This window comes from Staurois parvus, unplaced genomic scaffold (genome assembly GCF_062004578.1).
Source record: "Staurois parvus isolate SC_StPar_1 unplaced genomic scaffold, SC_StPar_1.0 ptg000517l, whole genome shotgun sequence".
In the NCBI taxonomy this organism is placed as follows: Eukaryota; Metazoa; Chordata; class Amphibia; order Anura; family Ranidae; genus Staurois; species Staurois parvus.
In genome coordinates this window covers 283,282-302,742 of record NW_028318313.1, presented here as the reverse complement: position 1 = coordinate 302,742, position 19,461 = coordinate 283,282, and the positions used below count along the sequence as shown (strand labels likewise).

The window sequence follows — 19,461 nt, the reverse complement described above, 5'->3', positions numbered from 1 at the left end:
TGTTATACTCACTGTGGAACCTAAGGGGTTAATCCTCTGCACTGTGTAAAAAGGCTGTTTGATTCTGTCTTCTCTGCCCCTCCTCTTGTTGAAATGACCACCTTATACAGACTGAACCCATGGTCACATGCACATGCTCAGTTTGGTGCGTATTGCTAGAGAAGTTTTTTTTTCTTGGGAGGGTGCATGTGATCAGCACAGAGCCAATCAGCACTGCCCAGACAGAGGGTCAGCGGTTTCACATCCTCCTAGAGCAGAAGGAAAACTCCTACTACAAACTTTAACCAGTGCTCTGCTGAAGTCACAAGACTGTTCTAACTGCTGATGAGAAAAGGTATTTAGCAGTTTATACTTACTAAAATAATTGCATTTCCATTTTGTGTGTACTGTGGGAGACCAGATATAGTGGATGCAGGGTCCTGGGTTTAGTAACACTTTAATCTTCATATCCAGGTTTGTTAGAGTCGCATGATCCCGCAAAACAAAAACTATTCTCACACATAGGGGTCTATATATAAAGCAGTGAAATTTATTGAAAGTAAACATTCCTAATCAATATGGTTTATGGTACAGTGTTAGACTCATCTGCAGTGTATGGCTTGGTGAATGTCACATTCAGTGCTTTATTTGCTGTTGTTTCTCAGGTTCTGCAGTTACAGTAGATATTATTGGGATGGTTGAGATAGAAATAGTGCTTGCTGAAACTCTGCTTACAACAATTCTGGGTTCATGCATGGGCATCAAAAATGCGTTTGGGCTTCCCTAAATGTATTATTTATCTGATGGTGGATACAGAGGATACTGTGGGTTGCAGTGTACATGTAATGAACTGACAAGCAAGAAAGTATGCCAACGTGCAGCTAAATGTTCCAGAGACAAAGAGCCGCAGCCAAAACCCCAACACCATTAATTGTTAATAGGCCCTAGTTGCACAACACAGTAAATAACTCCAAACACAGTGAACACGCAGACTTCAGTATGTGCATACAACATGTGCCTACATTTGTGGGTTTGTGTACATGTGAGCTGCAAACCACAAAAACAGCCAGCACAGATCTGCACCCTAGTGTGGGAAAACACAGCAGGTAAGGGAGGAGGATCTGCACTGCTTTAAAGGGTTAAAAACCTGGAATATTGAGATTATTTTTATATAACGTATGAATTATTATTCCTAGAAATTTGGTGCCCTTATAAATAATTTAGTCAACAAGTATATAAAAATAAAATAACCATGAACCTGCTAAGCCTTCAATACTAGTTGGAAGACTATGGTTCAGGCCAGGCATGTCAAACTATTATGTTTTAGGCCACACACAGCCAACATACTCCCTCCAGCTAGTGGAAGGCGTTTTGTTTTTTTTTAATCTTAAAGTGTTACTAAACCCACAACAATAAAATCAGTGTTATACTCACTGTGGAACCTAAAAGGGTTAATCCTCTGCACTTTGTAAAAACGCTGTTTGATCCATTCTTCTCCGTTCCTCCCCTTTTTCAAGTGACCACCTCTTCTCTCCAGATAAGACAGACTGAACCATAGCCAATTGCACATTTTGCTGCGTTTTTCATCTATTTATTTATGTTGTACATGTGGTAACACATTATATGCTAGCTGCACAAGTTCTTTAAGGGGTCCATAGCACTGAGGGTTTTCTATACACGTTGCACATGCTCAGTTTGGTGTGTATTGCTAGATTTTTTGTTTTTGTTTTTCTTGGGAGAGTGCATGTGATCAGCACAGGGCCAATCATAACTGGTCAGACAGAGATCAGGGGTTTTGCATCCTCCTAGAGCAGAAAGAAAGCTCCTCCTAAAAGCTTTAGCTAGTGCTTGTCTGGACACTGATAGGAATCACAAGACTGCTCTAACTTCTGATGAGAAAAGGTATTTAGCAGTTTATATTTACTAAAATAAATGCATTTCCATGTTGTGTGTACTGTGGGAGACCAGATAGAGTGAATGCACGGTCCTGGGTTTAGTAATACTTTAATGCAGGGAATGCATTAGGGCAAAAAACCTTTTGGTTTTAACTCTTCAATCAGGCATAGAATTTGTATCCAGTGCAATCTTATTTCAGAGAAGTGCAGTACACAGGGTTTTTTCTCCCAGTCTTTTAAAATATAAGAAAATTACTTCCTTAAGCCCTGACTCTAAAGGAACTAACCCTGACTAAAGGAAAACAGGTAGGGTTTAGCTAGGACTTTACTAACTAGAACCAAACAGAAGGGGGGGGGGGACAGAAGGAAACACCAAATGACACAGGTAAACAAGGTTATGGTGGTCCTAAACCAACACTAGACGTCAGCTTACACAGAAAACAATAATATCCTGATGAAATTCAATACAACTTAAAGTACATACTAGTGCAAAATGTAAAACTATACAAGCCCCCAAACTGTTCTATGCCATTACAGGTACATTAGAGTTAAAACATATGAAAATCTGAAACAATTGCTAAAAATGAAAACTTTTTTTTCTGGTCACATATTTCATCACCGGTAACAATATCATTGAATCTGTAGAAGTTCACATAAACCGAGCCGGCAGTGTGACCTCAGAGGCACAATGAGCCTTCCGACACGGATACGCAAACAACAACGTGCTGGAAGTACCTCCACTTTCAGGAGGCTCGGGCCGTCTCCTGCAGTTAGCTTTGTTATTATGGTCTGGCGACAGGTTTGCAGCCTTCCATGGAAGTAATGCAGACCCCTGCAAAGATTCCCTATACCAACCAACTCTGACGTGACTGATTTAAGCCTTGTAGCAATTCATTAGGTAAAATATGACATCAAAGTGTTGTGGAGGCATAAAGCCATTCGTGTCAATGATATCATTAGTGTCTACTAGTATGCAGATTTGTCCAGCTGAGAGAATGGCAGCAGTAACCATGTATGGGTGAGCGATTCACTAATTTTTCGTCTTCCTGTTAGTTCCTATTGATTGTATTTTGACGTTATAGTCAAGGTGAAAAAGCAGACTGAAAAGAGCTGCATTTCTTCCCGGCCAGAAAGCTCTGTTCCAGAGAACTTGCAGGTGCATTGTTATAAAATCCAACTCTGCACAGATCTCTAGACGATCCAGGCTCAAGGACATTGCCAACAAAGTAAATGACAGGGAGACACTGCAGATGGAAAGAAACTAGTAACATTGTTTAATCTGTGCAAATAACAACCATCCAGATAGTAAAAAGGCAGATTTGATTAGAAATGTATGTGTTAAAGATGAATCCCAGGTATGGGTATTTTATACATGGTTGCATTGGTCAAGCTCGGACCCATGTATCTATGTATATACCCTACCTGGTTGATGCCCCTGGAATTTCAACTTGCTGGAAGTACCTCCACTTTCAGGAGGCTCGGGGCCGTCTCCTGCAGTTAGCTTTGTTATTATGGTCTGGCGACAGGTTTGCAGCCTTCCATGGAAGTAATGCAGCCCCCTGCAAAGATTCCCTATACCAACCAACTCTGACGTGACTGATTTAAGCCTTGTAGCAATTCATTAGGTAAAATATGACATCAAAGTGTTGTGGAGGCATAAAGCCATTCGTGTCATTGATATCATTAGTGTCTACTGGTATGCAGATTTGTCCAGCTGACAGATTGGCAGCAGTAACCATGTATGGGTGAGCGATTCACTAATTATTCGTCTTCCTGTTAGTTCCCAGAGAACTTGCAAGTGCATTGTTATACAATCCAACTCTGCACAGATCTCTAGACTATCCAGGCTCAAGGACATTTTATACATGGTTGCATTGGTCAAGCTTGGACCCATGTATCTATGTATATACCATACCTGGTTGATGCCCCTGGAATTTCAATACTCTTCAGCTTCCAGGAGGATCCCAAAGCTATGGTATATTCATAGTTACATTGGTCCAAACTAGACCAATGTAACTATATAAAATATAGCCGTACCTGGAACTCTTCTTTAAGGCATACTTCAGCAGATTATAAGTGCCACAGTGGAAGAGCTAAAGCGGAGTTTCAATCACACTGTAAAAAAATAAATGTCAGCAGCTACAAAAACTGTAGCTGCTAACTTTTAAAAAACAGCCACTCACCTGTCCCACGATCCTGCAGTGTCCTCCCCGCAGCCCGTTTCACCAGCCATCCTGTGTACCAGGCGCTGGCATGTTCACTGTGGGCACCCGGCTGTGACAGCTTGCTGGGTGCCAACTGCACATGCGCGACTAGCGGTGTGCTTCATGAATGGCCCCATCGTCTTCTGTGACCTGTCACATGTCCCAAAAATCTACAGGGAGGGAGGGTAGGACGACAACTTCCACTTCCGATCGCGTAGGTCAGTGGTGGGCAACCTTTTTTTTCAACTGAGCCAAATCTCGCCAAAACCACGATTGAAATTTATTTTGAGAGCCACATTTTTAAAACTGAAAATACATCCCCCATATAGTAATTCATCCCCCATAGTAATTCATCCCCCCTATAGTAATTCATCCCCCATAGTAATACATCCCCGCATATAGTAATTCATCCCCCATATAGTAATTCATCCCCCATATAGTAATTCATCCCCCATAGTAATTCATCCCCCATATAGTAATTCATCCCCCCTATAGTAATTCATTCCCCATATTGTGTCAATTCACTTACCTTTGCTCTGCGCGTTCCTCTCGCCGTGTTCCCGCGCCGTTCCGGTCTTCAGGGCGGACTGTGAGAGGAGAGGAGTTCATCACGCTGCCCCGCCTACATCCTGACAGCCAATGTTTGCCATGCTCCGCGGGCCGGATTAAAAGGTCCGCCGGGCCGTAGTTTGCCCATTGCTGGGCTAGCTGCAGAGTTCTGACTTTTGGGGTGGCCGCCCGAGAGGAGGGAGGGGAGCGGGCGCCCGGCACACAGAAGAGCCGCATTAAAATGTGTAAAGAGCCGCATGTGGCTCGCGAGCCGCGGCTTGCCGACCACTGGCCTAGGTGATCACAGCGGAAGTGGGAGCGGGTACCTGTCAATTTCAGGTATCTGCTCTCCAAAGGTGCCAATCCTTAATGGGGAGTGGGGACCAATCTTTAAAGCGGAACCTTCCCTTTTAGGTGGAACTCCGCTTTAAAGAATATGTGAACCCAATATTTCATATTCCTGATATGTGTCTGCTTTACTTACGTATGAAAAATATCCTGTTCTCTTTGTTTTGCTTCCTTTGTATGAAACCCCTGGTGTTCCTGTTAGCTACTCTGCCTTCCCAATTAAAAAAAAAAATGACTACACTATGCATGCAAGCACAGAGTAGTCCATTCTCTAGCTATGTTGTGAACTCAGCTGTGCTCTCCTCCAATGTTCAGACTTGTGCTGACACTATCACCCCTGCACAGCCATTAGATGGGAAGATCAGTATACTGCTGCTTCTCCTCTCCCAGCTCTCTGTTCTCAGCTGTGTAAAGAGCTCTTATAAAACATGGAAAATGTTTTTTTTTTATATCTATACACAAATGTTTTGCCTTTCATTTTTATTTTAAACTGAATGGGTTGTTTTTTTGAGGTTGAGGGTTTCAATATGCTGGCCATACACCAGTAGAATTTTTTTTGACTGTCTGTGCTGAAATTCTAAAAAAAATTATTTGTTAGAACATTTGATCTTATCACGGAGTCAACCAAATTTTGTTGAAAAGCCTCCTATAAAATTTCGTCCAGACGTGCAGCTTGAATGGGATTCCAGACATATTAAACAGATTTCTTTTTAACCCAGAACATGTGCATTACAATACAGAATGTATGATTTTTCCCAAACAAAAAAAAATACATTTACAGTCAGGATTCTGTTTGTTTGAATTTTATTGCCACTACGGTTAAAAAACATCATCTATTAGACTTCACTGGTCATTAAGTAAATCAAACGAATGTTACAAAAATTAATTTTCAAACTAAATTCTACTAGTATATGGCAAGCAATAGTCTGCATCCATCCTCTGAAATTTTTAGGCCTTTACGAATGGGGTTATTTGCTGTGGGGGTTCCTGCACACTGCATGCGGATTAGAAATCATGCGACTTCAAGTGAAGTTGCAACTATTAAGTCGGAGTCGCACCTATTAAAAAGATCCCATTGCAGATTATCAGTTTTTTCCCTGTTTTTTTTTTTTTTTTAATCAATTGTACAGTTTGGTTTGTTCAGATTTTCCAAAGCTTTACTACAACTAAGTAAGAACAATTACCAGTTTTCAAATGTCTCAGTTTGCTCTTTGCACTACTTTGTATGTTTCCTGAGTTTAACTATCAGTTGCAGATTGTAACATATGATACAAAAAAATTACTTTCATGCAGAAATATATACAAAGAAGCCATGGAGATCTGTCACGATTTGTCAATCAACAGGTATTCTTTCCAAGCTCTCAGGAACAAAATTCTATTTAGAGAATAACATTCTTTACATCAATGAAAACATGCTTGTCATGTAAAACCCTTTACCCTGCAGGGAGTGGCAAAAGGAAAATACTTAGTAGAAAGTGCAAACCAGTATGTATCAACTACTGCAACATGCCAGATATCACTCTTCATAAAAAGAAGGAAAGGCCTGTGACCAGAGGAAGTGCAACATAAAAAAAGGAGAAATCAACAAACTGCTCTCATGCATTCATTTGTTAAAAAAAATAAAAATTAAAAATAATACGTTTTGGGGGTGTTATAACAAAAAAAAAAAAAAAAAAAGCTAAAAACGCAAAACTTGGTAAATTCTCCCCCAGAGATTGTTCACATTGTGAGCTGCAAAACCATATTCCACCAGGAGGGTGAAAAGTGGGAACAACTCATGTATGGTCAGATAAAACCTAAGAGTTGTGCAAGTTATTATTATATAGTATTTATAAAGCGCCAATAGTTCGCTCAGCGCTGCTGGGGACAAGTCGCTCTTAAAGGACAAATGCAGGAGGATTTTAAAGTGGATCCTCATTCAAAGTGAAGTACAGCTCACCTCTCCCTCCCCTCAACCTGTAACTGAATGGCAGTTTTTTTTTTTTTGGGGGGGGGGGGGCAGGCACCTTTTTGTGAGTAATAAACAAAAATATAACTTACAAATTCTGTGCTATAGTATATGTGACTCCCTAACATAAAAGAATCAATAGAACATGAGCAGCCACCTTAATACTGCAGGCAACAATATATCAAATGGTAAAACATAAAAGTGCAACGTTACATATAACCAAAAAATGAGTGCAAATACATGGAGTAAATGAAAAGTCCAATTCACATGCGAAGGAGATAGAACATAAAATAAGCCCCTTTAATGGGATAACACTTTTGTCATGCTTCAAATCTGGTCAAGAACATGAAGAAAATCCATCATCACCAACACCCAAAAAATTCTGCCTCTTACCAGACGAAATTGACCCATGGTTAAGGTTGGGTCAAAACGCGCAATGCGAAATCCAAACGCATGCCATGGACTGGACACTTTGGGGTTTATTTACTAAAGCTGGAGAGTCCAAAATCAGACTCCCTTCTGCATAGAAACCAATCAGCTTCTAACCTCAGCTTGTTCAATGAAGCTTTGGCAATGAAACCTGGAAGCTGATTGGTTTCCATGCAGAAGGGAGTCTTATTTTGGACTCTCCAGCTTTAGTAAATAAACAACTTTATGACATCAAAGGATCAAACTGGCCCCCAATGGTAGATGGATAAACACCCATTGGATAATTCCAAACACTGGCTATGATTAAGACACTTGTAGGGCTCCAAAATTTAACTCCAAAAATTGAACAGAGAACATAAATCTGCAGAAAAGATTTACCCTCAGAGGACAAACCCATTCAAAAACAAAAAAATCCTCATAGTGTAGTAAATTAAGAAAGTTGTATTGCCCCAAAGCATAATATAAAATTTACATCAAACTAATTGATAAAACAGCATGTCAGCAAAAAGATTTGAAGCATTCATGACAACATGGATGTTCCATTAAAGGGGCTTATTTTATGTTACATCTCCTTCGCATGTGAATTGGACTTTTCATTTACTGAATGTATTTGCACTAACGGTTTGGTTATATGTAGCGTCGCACTTTTTGTGAGTACCTATTCCCATTCCTTCAACATCACCTAATTTTTCTAATTATACATTGAGCCACAAATACACAGCTCAGTGTAAATGCTCAGCAAATTGTGGATGCCCGGGCAAAATAACCCCTGAGCATGTGTACAGCAGGTACATCATTCTGACCTGACCCATTAAGACAGCCAAAGACTTCAGACCCAGAAGAGATCCGGGAGATGGTGAAAGCATCGGGATGACAAGGAGGGAATAATGACATCACTAGTGCAATGCTTTGCAAGGTAAATGTTCCCAAGTGTACAAATATGCTGACCAAGAAGCTAAGAGGTCCTGGGAGCCCCATACGTTGTGTACGGTTCAGGTAAATTTTTTTTACTTGCAATTATTATTTTTTTTCAAAAGGTGAACTTAGCCTTTCATTTTGCAAAAGCTAAAATCACTTGGATCATGGACACATGAAAAAGTAGCAAGCATTCTAAGTGTTAAAAACATAAATTTGAAAAAAATCTGGAATTCCTGGGTTCAATACCAGCAAGCTGTGTTACCCCATTAACTAAGGCAGGCCATAGACTATGTGATTTTCTTTCCTGCAACCACAGGTTGCTGTACTGAAAATGTATCAATTCCCCCATCAACACAGTCAGTGTTGATGAGGGAATCCCTCCTGCAGAGCTATTCTGCTCTCTCACCAGCAGGGAAGGGGGTTTGGCACGGCTCGGGACACAGAGATTATTGCTAGCAGCTATAGCCAGTGGCAATAATTGCCTGAAAAAATCTGTCAGGCTGGCTGTACCCAAGTCACACAACAATCAAATTGGGTACAATCAGCCTCCCCATAAAAGGCTAGAACCTCCTGCTGAACCAGCCGAGATTGGTACCATCTCTGGCTGGCTTAACAGGCAGAAACCCTAGCGGTTGTAGGTTAATGTGATTGAAAATATTAATTTCTTCTCTACTATCTGTTTCTATTGTTGAGTTTTGTCTGAGGTGTCTCTTATTGATCTGTTTGCCCTGATCTCATTTAAACAGCTCTAATGTAGTACACTGGAGGGACTTTAAGTTGTTGATAACATTTATATTATTATATTTTTGGGATGCTGAGATCTGAATGAACTAGTAGCTGCTCTTTTTCAAAATATGTATCTTTGTGACACCATTTATGTTTCTTAGTGTATGTATCTGTACTTTTTATTTCAGTTTTGACCATAAAAATACTAAATGTAAAAAGAGAACCCTAAAACTAAAAGACTAATCAAAGTCCTGATCCCTAAACCTAATCATTTACCGCACAACGATCACAAAGCTAGTGCCATATGGCCTTTGCACCAAAAAAAGCCTATGCCACAAGATATCACCAACAGAAATTCTGGCACCCACAAATAATAACAAAAAATGAATAAAAATGGCACATTTCGAAAAGTGATTATTCTCATCCATCTTGCAATATTTCATATAAAAAAGGTATGTAGTGGATAAAATGTGGTTGTGCCCACAAAAAAAGAAAAAAAAAAAAAAGGTCAGTGATAGCCACAGTCTAGTAATTGAATGGATCAGCTTCTTGACTTCCTCGCACTGCAAAGTAATGTGCCGTGACATCATCAGCAATTCCTGTGAGCCCCATTGCTGTACAGGACAGGGAATACAGTAGCTGTCCCATCGTGTCTGGTGGTCAACATTCCATCAAAACAACATTCTAAAGATCAACAGTTTCTCAAACATGAAGCTTGAACACATATTTTAACAACTCTTTAGTCTCATACTTAGAATTAAATTAAAAAAAACACATTATGCTGCTCACTGGACATGTCGGGGGCTGCATTACATGCTGACCACCACTGTACTAGGGTAATTGAAGAGGAGCGCCGGGTGTCCAGAAAAACATCTCACTTGATGATTTAATATAATCATTAATTGAAGATAAAAGAATACAAGTAAAGCCAACGCGTTTCAGGGGAATAACCTCCCTCTTCCTCAGAACTATACTTCTTGGAGAATGGTTAGGTGCTAAGAGGGTTGAATACATTCATTCAGTGGTTCTTCAGCATGCTGGCATGTTGTGGACTTAATTATCCCATCATGTTTGGGGGTAAGAATTCCTTATAAACAACACGCTCAAAGAACACCAGTCTCTAAAACATAAAGCTAGAATACATGCTTTAACATTTTTTTATTGCCATACTTGTTCTCCCTATGCCAACGTGGGTTTCCTCCGGGTACTCCGGTTTCCTTCCACACTCCAAAGACATGCTGATAGATAAATTGGATCCTGTCTAAGTTGGCCCTAGTATGTGTATGTATGAATGTAAGTTAAGGACCTTAGATTGTACGCTGCTTGAGGGTTGGCTTAGGGACTGATGTGAATGTACAATATATACGTAAAGCGCTGCATAAATTGATGGCGCTATATAAGTACTTGTAATAAATACTAATAATTAATAACAGCAAATTCACAAAAACACATTGTGCTGCCCTCTGGACATGTCAAGGGCTGCCCTACACACTGACCACCACTGCACCAGGCAGAGAATCCAAAATCAGGACTGATATGTTAAAAATGGCTAAGCACAGACAATTATTTTTGGGGTATCTGACTCAGAGATCAGATCTTTTACATAGCAGTAATTCTCCCAAATTCAGAAGTTGATATAAAAAATATTAGGGGTGTGTGTATTTATATGTAAAATATATACTTAATATTTTTATGACAATATTTATTTTTATATTCAACTTTAATTCTAACTGCATTCATTCAGTATCTGGTTGAAGAAAAAAAGAACACACACACACACACCCCTATATACATAGTTGATCCAGCATAGTTGATAATATGGATGATATCAATCTGACTGGCTGCTGCAACAAAAGACAGGCTGTGTTTCATACATCACAATGCATCAAATGATTGTATAAATGTTTTATTTAGCAGAGGAAAACGGCTAAAAATTACTAAGTAGTAGACAGCATATTTGGCTTCTTATTAATATACCTTGACTTCTGAATGACACACATTCAGTATGACATACAATGGAGGAAGAAATAATGAGAAGGACCATGTAAAAACATAAAACCCAATTGTCATATAGGCAACATAACAAACAAAACGGCAAAATTGGGTTCTTTATTATCATTATTACTGAATGTCCCTCTGCTTTATTTAGTAAAGAATGAAAAATACATTAGGACTGGTGCTGTTAGGACATCTCTATTTCTGCTGTCAAGTAATTAACTCCATTTGCATCCATCTGATGAAAGAATCTATGCAAATCCCTCACAAAAAGGGAATGCTGAAAAGTGATCAAAGCAAAATCTTCCCTTTGGTCCCCTTGTAATAAACACAATATTAGCATTTACTGCCAATCAGATCTGAATTTACATCTTTAACACCAGAGACAAGACGTGACAATGTACAACTGGTAATTAATAAATTCAATCGCTCCTATGACCATACTGGGCCTCACTCCAAGGGAACCTGTCACCCAGTAAAATGTGGAAAGTCTGCTCTACTCACAATCACAGGATGCCAACTATTTCCACACCACTGAAACAAATTATTCAGCTTCAAGTGGTAGCTTCAAAACCAAAAATGAAATATATTGCACCTTACTGATCATTAGATGTGGTGGCTGCATTAGTTTTCTTTTTTTAGACTTTTTTTCCCTGATGATCTGGTCAGTAACATGTATTAGAGTGCACCCACGCTGGATGAAGGAGCACAGGGGCACAGCAAACAGTAACATTGTCTGGGGGGGAGGGAAGGGTTAGATGCACTAGAAGATTTAAATAGATTAATAAACTGAAGCCAAAATGCAAGTAACACTTTAGAACCAGTTACAGCAAACTGTTCTTCTTCCCCTTTTGGGATAAAGGTTTTATATAAATAAAACTGATAATTGTAAGCACCCCTGTCAGTTCTGAAAGGTTTGTCTCATTCCCGTAACTGATACATCTGAAAGAAAGCTTGTTCTTTTGAAAAACAACAGACTTACTGGCTGGATCATGAGATGAAAATAGAAAAAAGGAAAGCCTAAATCAGAAATTAATGCAGCCATCACATCTAAGAATTGGTAAGCTGCAAAATAATAAATGTTTCCTTTTGGGTTTAACTGCTTGCCCTCCGCCCTATAGTAGAATTACTGTTACAGGACGGCAGGGTTGCACAAAACACGTGTATATATATATACATGATTTGCATTTCTGGGTAAGGGGTGCTCGCACACGCCCTACCCGCGCCACCATTGGTGGCTACAGATGTAAATCACTGGGTCCCGGCCAGAGATTCCCCCCCTGCACCCGGCGATCGCCGTGCAAAGCTGACAGGGGAGAGACCTGTGTGTAAGCAACACAGGTCTCTCACCTGTCAGCAAAAACAAAAAACATGCTGCTGTGTAATATCTCTGCACAGCAGAGAAATACACAGCAGCATGTCTCCCTAGTAAAACACACACAATGAACCCTTTGATTGCCCCAGATGTTAACCCCTTCCTGCCCAGTGTCATTAGTACAGTGTCACTGCTTTTTTTTTTAGCACTGATCCCTGTATTAGTGTCATTGGGATGTTAGTGGCAATTAGCTCCCACCCAGTGTCAGAATGCCCGCCGCAGTCCTGCTATAAGGCACTACTTCACTACCTTCCTGACGAAGCTACGAGGGGCGTGGCGTAACGCGTAGATGTGAGGTAGTGACGCGGTGACGCACTTCCGGGTTTGGCGCCATCTTGCTACACCAGAGTGCCTCAGTACACCCAGGAGAGGTGTCACAAGCGTTGTTTATCTGCTGAAAAGTGAGTTGTGACTTGGCGTTTTTTAAGAAATAAAGCTGATATACAGTGTTACACTATGGAGGATCTTTGTGCTTTTGTTCCATGATTACCACCATCTTATGAGCATTGTGAATACACGTGCAGCGGTACCTATTCAGGGGGAATAACTGATGGTGAAGGAGAGAGTACTGGAGAGTGGAGAGTGTTTCATCTGGAAATAACGCATAGGGTCAAGGTGTGACCCGACAGGCTTTTTGGCCCCTGTGGGTCGCAGGGGAAAGGTGAGCAGGCATGCTAGCCATTTAAGGATTGTCACCTACCACTTTGCACCAGCACAGAAGCATGTGTGTCGTTTAAGAACACATCCATTCGTCTATATATACTGTGGACTGCATTTATATCTGCTAAATAGCAATTATATGTTATAAAAGAAATTACTGTGTGCCGTGTTTTGTGCGGGCTGTATAACACCGAATTCACTTTTTCCTCACGGTTTAATATTCACTTTATTGCTAATTATATCAGCGCTGCATCACTATTGATTGTTTATATACCTATATGTCCATTTAAAAGGTGAGGATTGGATGTCGGCAGCTGTTGTTCTTCTATATATTTTTAGACTTAGCAGCGCAGGTGGACCTATTACTCATTTCCTATAAGGCACTACTTGCCGCCATTACTAGTATAAAAACAAAATGTAAAAATTCCACTATCTATACCGCCATTTGTAGATGCTATAACTTTCACGTAAACCAATTAATTTACATGTATTGGGATTTTTTTGGTTTAGCAAAGACATGTAGCAGAATACATTTTGGCCTAAATTTATGAAGAAATGTGTTTTAATTTTTTTTACTGGATATGTTTTATAGCAAAAAGTCAAAAATATATACTTTTTTACCAAATTGCGGGTCTTTTTTTGTTTACAGCGCAAAAAATAAAAAAAACGCACAGGTGATCAAATTCCACCAAAAGAAAGCTCTATTTATGAGGAAAAAAAGGACATACCGGGAAATTTAATTTATGTGCAGCATTGCATGACTGCACAATTGTCATTTAAAGTAATGCAACGCCATGTCGCAAAAAATGGCCTGGGCAGGAAGGGCGGTAAATTCTCTGGAGGGCAAGGAGTTAATACCTCTCTCTGGGTGATGTCACTGCCTAAAAAATAATATGCTACCAAGACAGAGAATAGCTACTTCCATCTGCCATGTATCAATATATTTTGATTCTCAGCAATTAAAAAAAATTGGGTTGGTTTGCTTTAGAGTTTGGGGGAAGACAGGTGTTTGTTGTCCAAGAAAATCAGGAGTTCGGCTCTAATTTGCCGAAAAGAGAGTGTTCTGGCAAAACATAAAAAGACTTTACATACTATTAATGTTTTATTCAGAGCTGAACTCCGAGCAAACATAAAATACTCAAATTAATGCAGCTCTGAATTCATTAATACATCATTAAATATAAGTACTGTAAGTATCAGAAATCAACTTTGTATCAGTAGTAACAGTAATAACTGTAGAGCAGAAATCAGAGAGGGCCAAGCAAGTCAAATATCTTATCAGGTGTGTTGCAATGCAAGGGGAATTCTGGTAGGAGCAGAGAGCATAGTGATCAAGAGATGGGCTCACCAGTCTCCAAATTCACTTTTCACTGTCCAGGCACAGAGTAGGGCAAGAAGGAGACCTGCAAGTGAAAATGAAACTGCAGCAGAGAAAGATTGGGTCTCTTCCCCTGCCAGAAAAAGCTATGCCATGGGGAAGAGCTGTCTAAATCTCAGGATCAAATGAACAGAAATACAAATCCTTTGGCAGGTAAATTAGTTTTTATATGTGCATTATATCTGTGTGTTTAGGAAATTGCCTGAAGTTCAGCTTTAATGTGGGCAGAGCTACAGTTAGGTCCATATATATTTGGACACAGGCACAATTTAATTTATTTCCAGGTATTTATCAAAACATATTCAAGCTATAGTTATGTAATGAATATGGGCTTAAAGTGCACGCTCTCAGGTTTAATTTGAGGATATGTACATCCAAATTGGAGGAAGGGTTTAGGAATTACAGCTCTTAAAATTTGCCACCCTCCCCCCAAACATTTTTTCAAGGGACCAAAAGTAATTGGACAAATGAATATAATCATAAATAAAATGTTCATTTTTAATATTTTGTTGAGAATCCTTTACTGCCAATGACTGGCTGAAGTCTGGAACTCATGGACATTACTAAAGACTGGGCTTCCTCCTTTCTGATGCTGTGTCAGGCTCTAACTGCAGCTGTCTTCAGTTGTTCTTTGTTTGTGGGTCTTTCTGCCTTTAGTTTTGCCTTCAGCAAGTGAAATGCATGCTCAATTGGGTTAAGATCAGGTGATTGACTTGGCCATTGCAGAGTATTCTACTTCTTTGCCTTCAAAAGCTCCTGGGTTGCATTTGCAGTGTGTTTTGGAACATTGTCCATCTGTACTATGAAGCAGCGTCCAATCAGCTTTGCTGCATTTGGCTGAATCTGGGCTGACAGTATATCTCTAAACACTGCAGAGTTCATCCGGCTGCTTCTGTCTTCTGTCACATCATCAATAAACACCAATGACGCAGTGCCACTGGAAGACATGCATGTCCATGCCTTCACCATGTTTTACAGATGACGTTGTGTGCTTTGGATCATGAGCTGTTCTAAGCCTTCTCCACACTTTTTTCTTCCTGTCATTCTGGTACAGATTAATCTTAGTTTCATCCGTCCAAAGAATGATTTTGCAGAACTGGTCAGGCTTTTTAGATGTTTTTTGGCAAAGTCTAATCTGGCTTTTCTATTCTTCAGGCTTATGAATGGTTTGCACCTTGTGGTGAACCCTCTGTATTTGCTCTCGTGAAGTCTTCTCGATTGTAGACTTTGACAATGATATGCCCACCTCCTGGAGAATGTCCTTCACTTGTCTGGATGTTGTATATGGGTTTTTCTTTACCATAGAGAGGATCCTGCGATCATCCACCACTGTTGTCTTCCCGTGGACGTCCATGCCTTTTTATGTTGCTGAGCTCAACAGTGAATTCTTCTTTCCTCAGAATGTACCAAACTGTTGATTTGGCCACTCCTAATGTTGCTGCTATCTCTCTGATGGATTTGTTTTGTTTTTGAAGCCTTACAATGGCCTGTTTCACTTGCATGGACAGCTCCTTTGAACGCATGATGTAGGTTTACAGCAATAGATTCCAAATGCAAACACCACACTAGAATCAGCTCCAGACCTTTTACCTGCTTAATTGATGAAGAAATAAAGGAGTAGCCCAAACCTGGCCATGAAACAGCATTAGATTCAATTGCCCAATTACGTTTGGTCTTTTGCAAAAGGGGGGATGGGTACTCTTAAGAGCTGTAATGCCTAAACCCATCCTTTATTTGGATGTACTTTACATACCCTCAAATTAAACCTGAGAGTGTGCACTTGCAGCCCATATCCATTATAGAACTATAGCTTGAATATGTTTTGGTCCATACCTGAAAAAAGCTAAAATTTTGCCTGTGTCCAAATATATATATATATAGACCTAACTGTATGTTTAGATTCTCCTAAGGGCCAGGTCACACTAGTGACTTGCAGCAGGCTGCAGGATTGCGCTCATTAGCGATTTTGTTGCCAAGACAAACATATTGCAGTTAATGAAAGGTCTGTGTCAATTCTGAGACCGGCCGCGAGGTCATTGAGTAACTTTTTACCACCAACTAGGGAATCTTCAGCTTCACTACCTACTCAAGTTATCCAGTGTGGTTGTGAAGGATCATGGCACACCAGCCATCTGTAGCTGCCTAGGCAAGCATTGCGGTCATCTACAGCAGTAACTCTATAGCCAACTATACCTTGCCATCGAAAATAGGCAGAGAGATCTGTATCTTCCACAAATCTCTGTGGTAAAGTGCCTAGTGTTACATGGTCGGGTTTAAGCAAGTGGTAAAACATGTATATTACCATGCATTGTTTTAAGGCAGCCCATTCATTTTAAATAACCCGCCAAAGCCCCCCAGTTTGGCAGAACACATACCTCACTCTTTTCTTGAGAACATAATATTCTGGTGCTGAGTTGATGACACTACAGCCTGCCTGGTGCATTGCCTTAGAGCTTTAAGATGACAATGAAAATGAATGGCACCCAGGTGCACCAACGCATATAATCTGCATTACTGTGCATTACCATAGTGAAAATATGTGACACGGCCTTTAAGTAGCCTTCACTCTAGAAGAAAAAAAAAAGTCAGCAGCTTCAAATTCTGTGGTTGCTGACTTTTAATAAAATGACACTTACCTGTCCAAGGATCCAGAGCTATCCTCACCTGAACCAGTTCTTCGCTGGTCTTCAGGTTCCCAACGGCCTCGCTGTGCTTTGTGCATGGTCCCACAGTCTTTTGGGGACTGAGATATCCCAGAAGGCTGCAGGGAAAGAGAAGGAAGGCCGAACTCCTGTTTGGATCGTCTAAGTGGGAGCAGGTATCTGTCGAGACTAGATAGCCGCTCCCCTGGTAGAGAGGGGGCGGGGGGAGAGACTTAAAGCGGAAGTTCCACATTAGAATAACAGCTACTTTACATTTGTTACGTGTCCATTGACATATCATAAAATATTTAAAATTCGCTGCTAACAATTTTACTTGCTCTTTTCTAAAAAATTACAAAACTGAAGTTTTCTGCTCGTCCAATCAGGGAACACTGAACAAATAAGCAGAAGGACAGCTGCTCAGCACAGGACCTGGAAGCTGGTGGAGATTAGTGTGGTAGAGGTGCCTAATACAGTGACTTCCAAGGGGATCCCACAGGCACGACACATACATACAATTAGTATACGCGACTCAGTGCCACTTGTACAAACTTTTTGTTTTTTTTGTGGGAACACAATAAGTGTGAGCAGGAGTATAAACGTTAGTTATACATAGCCTTTAAATATCTTTTTCTTTCATTGATTTGCTCTGTTTTAGGGTGGTCGCACTGAGATTTTTTCACTATTGTATGACACATACATAGTCACATTAGTCAAAGTTGGACAATATAAAAAAAATTCCATACCTAAACATCAGTTTAAGGTTTACCATAATTAACCTGATCTGTACTGGGCTGGCAGATCTCATTATCAACTGTAAACTGGATTTGAATACTGTCTGTCCGAAGGCTAGGTTCACACTAGCCCACATGCTGCAGTCTGGTTGCAGGTGGAGGAATTGATGCGATTCCCACACCCGCATCACGCTTCCCGCCACTCCCAAGCATCTCATCCTGCAGCGTGGTGCGGGAACCACACAGAAACTGCATGGTTAAAAAAGACCATGCAGTTTCTTTGAGGTTGTGTGCATGCACCTTTTCTTTGCATAAAACATGGGCACAGCAATCCATTCAAATGAATGGGCTGCTGTGCCAGTCCAAATGTGGGCCATAATGCCCGCACTAGTGTGAACCAGGCCTAACAGAGTGAAAGATCTAGAGAAGATGGGTTTCTTTATGGGGGGCCAACTCACTTTCAAGTTATTCAGAGTAGCGTACAATCTGCCCAGAGGCCTGCATCAAAGAGACACCTAAAAAGTACACGGGGTAATGGGAACACAAACATATCGTGGGGTTTTCTCAAACCTGAGTGCCAAAGAATAAATACACATTTACGTTTCAATCGTGAAATGCTGAGTAATATCAAATATAGTGAACATGTACTAATTTACACATAATCATTACAAAAAAAAGAAATATAACAAGGGACAATTCTTGTTTGTCACCAACAAGATCCTGAACTAAACTATTTTTGGCCACTCTAATCTGAACTAAAAACATTCACAATTTATTGAAAAATGGTGTTTACAGTATCTCCAGAACACAAGCAAGCAGGAATCTGGAATAAGATTTATTGCATTATCTAATTATATGAAACAGATGGAGGAGGGAAGCACATTAATTTTTAACTCAAGTAAACGTTGAGTAGCAATTACGACCTCTCTAAATCAAACATAGTAGCTTTGCAGAAGTAAAGATGTTTCATGAAACCAATCTGCTGGAGTTTATATTCCAATGTCTTACTGTTAATATGTAACTTTATTATACACATCGAAGGTTAAACAGTGTCATTAATGTGCTAAAAAGGTATATACCGCTTGTATGTGTTGGGAACATGCCATGATCGATAAACTATGTTGTCACAAAGTTAAACAATATCTCAGTAAAAAAGCCAGCACTTATCCACATAAAGAAGCACCGGCAATCTGCTTACGTTGTAGGAGTCGGGTCTATGCGATGTGCTGGAGTTCAGTGCATCTATCTTAATATCTGGAAGCCTGAGCACATGTGCTGAGTAGGCCGTCAGGCGTGGAACCATCAGAACTCAGTGAGCTGCAGCAGCTGGAAGGAAAAGGAACACATACATCAATTAGTGAGGACATGTGCCGCATTCGAAGCGCTGACACCAAGACCCAGCCTGAGCATTCACATCACAGCACACCAATATATAAAGCTCTTAAAGCAGTATCAAATCCAAAAACAAACATTTTAGATTATAGCAGCTTAGCAATCCTTAAAGCCAAACTCTGAGAAAACTAAATAGCCCCCATTGGGTTTGTGTCCTCATAGCAAGAGTTAACTGCTTGTTTCTGCATTGGGGATGGGAAAGACACATTTCTTACCTGATCCTCCTCTCCCCCAGCAGATGGTGCTCCCCTACAATCTGACAGTGGATTGTCCCTTAGCATCTTCATGC

General features: G+C 40.3%; 1 protein-coding gene across 3 annotated transcripts in view; it reads right to left on the bottom strand.

Moving 5' to 3' along the window:
• Positions 1-19,461, bottom strand: part of FRYL (FRY like transcription coactivator) — a 467,937-nt gene that overhangs the window by 310,122 nt on the left and 138,354 nt on the right. For all 3 annotated transcript variants that reach the window (XM_089690113.1, XM_089690112.1, XM_089690114.1), the window contains one exon: positions 18,979-19,106. The gene's annotated coding sequence lies outside the window, so the exon portion shown is untranslated. The remainder of the gene's footprint in view (positions 1-18,978; positions 19,107-19,461) is intronic.